Here is a 7121-nt window from a genome sequence, read left to right as displayed (position 1 = left end):
AAAAACTAACTTGAGAAATACCTTGGATTCTTTCTTGATTGAGTCTTCACTCTGCTGGAGAAGCTGCTACACCAAGAAAGAATTCCTTCAGCTTCTTTGACACCTTCAAAGAGCCTGGACAAGCTCCGATACCATGTTGGGAATTTCTGATAATTCCAAACAAAATGAAACTGAACAGAACAGAGAATAGTGCTCTGTTTTTAACACAGAGGAACAAAAAAAATTGTTTCCTGGAGACAGAGTTTCACATACACAAAAAATTGTATTCATTAATAGTATTGTTGTTACAAAATTCTTCCTCCAACAGAGGGATTTCACCAAGACTGCTTCAGATGCAGTTCCAAAAAAAAAAAATTACTCTGTCTCTCCTGCAAATTTAACACACCCTGTCTTTGCACTGCTGTGCAAAAAAAAACTTTGTCTCTGCTGGAAAATACACTGTCTTTGCTTGCAAATTTCTTTTACACTACTGTGTGTAAAAAAAAATTCTTACGTCTTTTCATATGTACGTTGTTGCTGCATATTACCCTCTTTTCATATTCAACACAGAAAAAAATTACATTCGCACTCTGCGTATTACACTGCTATATGTGTAAAAAAAAAAAAACCTTTTTTTTAACTTGCATTCACGCTTCTGTGTGCTGCCCTTTTTTTTCATTGCATAGTCAACAAAAAAAAAACAATACGTTTTTACTTTTGCCATACTCCTGTGTAAAAAAAAATAATAAAATTAAAAGCGTTTACCTACATTTACTGACCGCCGTAAGTTTATATTAATTACATTCAATATGGATTTTTTTCATTATTATTAACCCTGTCATACGACTTTCACAGGATTCGATTGGACCTGCGAGAGATGGTCCCCTGACACCTGAAGTGACCACGTCGTACATGCAGCAATGAACCGTTGATCTTGCCCTCAATAATCGGACGACTAACGGACGATATTGCATGGACCTTCCTGCTGAACTTTAAGCACCGGGGAAAGGTTGTTTTGCAAACCACGTGTCAGCTATTGAATATGCTCGCTGCCCTCGGAGGAAAAATAGCTTTAGGCAAAAGGTGGTGCGGGGAAAAACTGGTGGTTTTCCATAAGCGAACGCAGTAGTTAAAAGTACATTTCAACAATACACAACCACCAACAACAAGGGTGAGACTACTACAAATCAATTTTACAAAACATAAACTATGTAAATCATAAATATGCACATAACATATTGAAAGAAGGCTATGTCACGACAATCTTTTGAGAAAAAAACGTTGTCATCAAAGGGTAGGGTATATTACCCTACTAAAACACCATGATTTTAACACGACAGATAGAATAGTCACGGCATAGATGTTTACGAAAATTGAATTTCATCAGTCTCAATCCAATAACATACATGTCATTGCATTTTCCAGGACATTCCATTTTCATTTTGCATTAAACATTCAAAATTTTCCAACAAACACAGCGGTCTGCAATTTACTACACTCACACAAAAAACCTAATCTCAATAGCAGAAGTAGATCCATGCAGATACTCAATCCAAATATCATATATGTCATTGCATGGTCATTGTCATTGATACTGGATCCATTTTCATTTTGTGTTGAACATTTAAATATGTTTTTCAATAAACACGGCGGTCGGGAATTACACTCCCAAAAAAACTTAAATCTCAATGGCAGAAATAGATCCATGCAGATACTGGATACAAGCATTATCCATGAAATAACTGAAACAAATAAAATATGCAATTGCAGCACCAAGACAAACGTAAACCATCCATCCATGCAAATACTCAATCCAAGCATTATCCATGTAATGACTGAATGCTTCTCGAGATGTCCATGTAAGACCTATTATTATCTAACCGAATAGGAAACAAATCCATGCAAATACTGCATGCAGATTCTAAAAAATAATTGCATCCCAACAAATGTTTCTCTAGATGTCAATGTAGCCCCTACCATTATTTAACTACATTAAAAAAACAAAGTAATAACTACAGCTCAACTAAATAAACTATTCATCTACCAAAATTCTCATGCCAAAATAATAAGAGGAACTACTACTCAAAGCTTACAAATGCAAGTAATTAATGTGGGAGATCCTTGCAGCTACTTCGTGGGTGACTTAGCTGATCCATTCGGAATTACTTCAGCATGGTCGGCAATGGGATTGAGCTCATCCCAAGCTTCAATCCAAGTGACCATGGCATCTGCCAGCTTCTAGAAATATGGATCTATTACTCCAAGTTTCTCCCTTACCTACTTTGACAGCTCAATGTAGCATTGCTGGACAGAGGTACATTCCTTTGGAAGTGTGGCAGGTTGGAAAAATGGAATAATGTTCTCTTGCCAGAATATTCCCTTGTATTCTTTCTTCAAATTAACAAAAGCATTACTGGCCTTGCTGTGCCAAATGTATGGCAGCCTTGTCTTCACACCCAATCCTAAGTGGTCGCAAATGACCTTGACACACCATCCTACCCACATATCATCATAGTGACCAATAGGCTGGCCATCACCCATCAAGCCAAAATACATGGCAGGGCCAATCAAGTCCCAATTGAAGGCCAAATTCATGCCACACATGGGGAAAAGTGTACCCTTTGGAATTGTCAAAACTACATCAACGTATCTGGTGTTGTGTTCGGAAGGTTTGACAAGTTGTGTGGGGGAATCGTAATCAGGGATATTCATCGAGAGGCCATGAGAAACTGCAGTGGGTGTTCCATGGCAAAGGCTGAAGGGGTACCCACGTACAAAATGCACCCTGTCTGTATGGATCATACAGTGTATTGAAAAAGAATGGAGTTGAAGGGGAAAGCAAATTCATAATGTGCTGCTGGAGAGCATTGATGTCATTGCTGGAGGGATCCTTGGCAACGAAGCATTCATCATCAATAGTAAAGATGTACTTCTTCTTAGAGACCATGTAGCTGAAGCAACGACAGGCACTGTCCTTGAAAGAGATGCAGGAGGCCTTGGGGCCGAGGATCCTCTCGATATCATTTCTGTTGTACAGTTCGTAATCGAAACCCTTAGGCACACTAATGGTCTTCGACGGATCACCATCCTGCACAATGATGAGGTGATAGGGCTCAAAGAATGGCCTCCACATCTCCAAGAAATCCAAGTTCCGTATTGTGGGTATCACTATGTCTAGCTCTTTCTTCAGGATTGGGGTCGCAGCACTCGAAGTCAAAACTGCCATTGTTACTGGATCAACTGACCTACGTGCCAAGAAACAAGAAATGAAAGAAAATGAAATACACACAACCCAATCTTCCACAACCCCAAAGGACTTTTCCTCTGAATCGTAATTTGGTTTCTCTACCTAAGTGTATATATGGGTGTGGAAGTGTAGTCCCCAGCAAGGGGTTCAAGAGATTTGTTATTTGGGGATTCACGCTCTTGCCCAGACTCCGGAAGCCTGGGATAAATCACAATTGAAGTCTCTGGTTTTGACGGTAATTTTTCTTTTATAAAACTTGCTTTTAAAGTAAATTGTCCCGACTCCAAATCATCAATTTTATAAAAACTGTAAAAGCAAAACATATGAAACACAAATAATCAAATTACCCTATATTAAACAAAAATCATCAAAATCTAATTACCGAAATGTATTAAATATAAAATAATCTAATTACCCTATATTAAACACCAATCATTAAAATCTAATTACCCAACTATATTAAACATAAAATGATCTAATTACTCCCATGTCAAAAACTTCTCAACTCATCAAACACAAGATGATATAATTACCACCGCATCAAATGCCTCTCCAAAAGGGCTCCACATAGTTGGAACACCTCCTTGTTGGATTTTGCCTGCTCGGGATCCACGTAGTTGGCACTCCTTGTTGTTGGATTTTGCCAGCTGGCTTCTTTAAAGGGAAGGTTGCCATGACCCACATTTCCTCCAACGGGTGCGAACATGCCATATCATGTGCGCATTAAGTCAATGGGGTCAACGGGTGTGAACATGCCATATTTAAGCTTGATAACATTTCACAATTATTTATGTATATGTATCTATATATATATATATATATATATATTCTAATTAAGTACGTTAATTTTAAGTTTAAGTTTAGGTATAGACAAAAGTTTATTTATTAGTGGAGTCTTATCACTGGAATTGTTAATCTATTAATGGGATTTTATGAATAAAATTAGATGGAAAAACGATCTACCCACTAGTGGGATGCTATCACTATTTTCGCTAACCCATTAGTGGGATGATATGAATAGCAATTAGATGGAAGAACGATCTACCCATTAGTGGGATGCTATCACTATGATTGCTATTAGTCGGATACATGGGATGCTATCACTATGATTGCTATCATCAGGTTTGTGGGATGCTACCATTATGATTGCTATCATCCCTTGGCATAGTTTAATTCCCCTAAAAGTCTTTCCCACCCTACCTTTCTCCATGAGGTTTGACCCTGACACTTGGTGGAGATTAAACCCCACTCAAACCAACTGCGCTACATTTTATAGGTCTTCCACTTGAATTGTTACTTCCATATAATTTGATATTGCAAAGCCTTCTTTATGTAGGTATAGTGGTAATATGGTTTTCTTTTATTAAGGCTAACCATATGGAATTTGAACCGGCCACCTATTGCAAGGAGTGCCTTAATTGTACACTCATTCACCATCAATCCAATGCCCTATGGGTTAATAGTAATCAAGGTTGAACAAGAATTCAAATCAAAATATATTTTAATGGTAGATTACTCATAGCCAAAAGTTGCTTTGAGAATAAGTCTAATTAAAAATTTGTGTTTGATAAGTAAGTATTCATCTTTTCTAATTTTTTTCTAAGGGTTTTAATTTATTTTTGAATGAACACCTAACATCTAATGAGTAATAGTAATTATTGTAAGAAAGTTGGTCCAATGCAAGAGTAGGAACCTTATTGACTTCTTTAAAGTTGGTAAGGATTTGTGAGATGTTTTGCCAAAGTGAATCAGTAAATCATTGAAGTAATTTGAGTAAGTCCCAATATCAAATTTAGCAGTTGCCACTATAACACCAAGAGTATATCCAACAACCCATAAGCCAAACATCTAAGGAATTTATGACTTAGCGAGATTCGAGACTCCACAAGCGAAGGAGAGTCCACTCCTTGAGCCTTATCACAACAGGCCAAAGATGTCGTCTTGTGAGATTTGAAACTTGGTGGAGGTGATATCATCCCATTGTGCTTCTAGATTTTAACATACAAACTAAACATTGTTGAGGTAGATATCAATTTGGATCACTGTACAAATGAGACAAGGTAATAATTTTGACAGAACGAGTACACATAACTATGTTGGGAAACTAAGTTAAGGTTTGTTGAATTAAAGATTAATGCTCTTATGTTTGTCGATATGAGGGGATTTTAGATTTGCAACCATTTTGGGAAGTCAACTCCAATATTTAAAGCCATTTGAAGCCTAATAAATTCTACTCATAGGAAAATTTTCGTTTTATTATATTTATCGAACTATGTAATTGTAGAATAAATTTATAGTGGTGGTGCTGTATGAATGAATCAGGGTGAGAATGGTGGCCATTACTTCATATGATTAAAACTTGGTTTTATTCCATATCTCTAATTCCTCTAAGCTTTAAAAGTAGGATACATTTGCAATATGTATGATACTTTTGGAAAGATCTTCTAGGGCTCTTTATTCTACCAAGAATAATTAACGCATATACAGATGCAATTTTACTTTCCTAATAAAATTACAAGATTTTATTTCCTTGAAAACAAAACAAGGAAAAAAAAAAGGTGACATTTGCAATGGTCGTTGGTGTGTCGGAAACTCTCATTTTGTAGGCCATTGTCTCCCTACTTAAAGTGGCATCACAGAAAACACAATTTTTCTTGTTGAAAACAAATTCAATGACAATTCCAACAAAAAGTGAAGGCACTAGGGATAAGTGTTCCCTATCATGTAGATAGTGTTGTGAGAGCATTGTGAACTATTGAAGAGACATCTATCAAAGATATGGATAAGCACATTTGATAAAAGTGTCTCAATGCATTCAACTTTACACTTACACATCACAACAATGAATATGCTTCCACTAAAATTGAGTGCACTAGATCTCTTAACAAATGAAAACGAACCACTTAATATACTACTTATTGATGAATCATCATTGATAAGGCCTTCAATATTATATAACATGGACAAAAGGCTTAGATAAATTCTACACGCTTCAACAACACCTTTAAAAAAAGTGAAAATCATATTTTGTGGTGTCTCTATCAAGCATAACCTATCTATGATTCTTGGAGTTTTGAAAAGCCATGTTTGTCCTATGAAATGATGTCCTATAGCTTTTGGAGAGATATCATGAAATGTTTCAAGCTCAAATAAGTCATGAGGTAAGAGAACAAAGTCTTCATATCTAGTTTTAATAGAATTAGGACATGTTCTCAAACACGAGATGATGTTAACTATATTCAAAGGATCTCATCTCGAGACATTTGGTGAACAATTTGTTTACCCATCTATGTGGGTTCAAGTATATGGAAGCATGTTGTATCCAGACCATTAGTGACGTTTATGAAATAGCCGAATCTGGTATAACAGTAGCAGCCATATTTTCAAAGATACCGATTCTCAAGGAATTGTCATTAATGTTTAAAAAACATGATGTTAACTATTTTAATAAACACTACTACAAATGTTCAACAAATGATCCAATTTGTAGTTTTCCGATAGGAACAAACATCTTGAAGAACATAAAGATAAAATGTTGGCACTCGTCCAATTATAAGCATATACATTAAAATCATATGATAACAAAACATATTCCCTGTAAACAAATGCCTTTGAAAACAAGAAAATGCATGTCTTCTACAATTGTCTTGAAATGATATATGTTTGTTGAGTTAATTGCTAGTAGCGATGTCATCAATATGGCTTAGTGAACGATGAAAAAGATATAACTTTTTGCATTATATAGAGCATTGATTTCATATTGTCTAATTGAATCCATAGACATAATAGTTGTCTTAGTTCAAAAATATGTAATGCAAATTTGTTCATGTCTGGCATGCCCCATCATTGGAATATTATCATAAGAGTCTACAGACAAACAAAATAAAGAAATGAA

General features: G+C 35.8%; 1 pseudogene; it reads right to left on the bottom strand.

Moving 5' to 3' along the window:
* Window positions 1–2106: 2106 nt before the first annotated feature.
* LOC149232238 (putative UDP-arabinopyranose mutase 2 pseudogene) lies at window positions 2107–3205 on the bottom strand (annotated as a pseudogene).
* Window positions 3206–7121: the final 3916 nt, after the last annotated feature.

Source organism: Pinus tabuliformis, chromosome J (genome assembly GCF_031772625.1).
Source record: "Pinus tabuliformis cultivar Carrire ecotype Pingquan chromosome J, CPIR1, whole genome shotgun sequence".
NCBI lineage: Eukaryota > Viridiplantae > Streptophyta > Pinopsida > Pinales > Pinaceae > Pinus > Pinus tabuliformis.
Note: the sequence above shows the minus strand (reverse complement) of the source record. Positions and strands in the feature narration are given on the sequence as shown.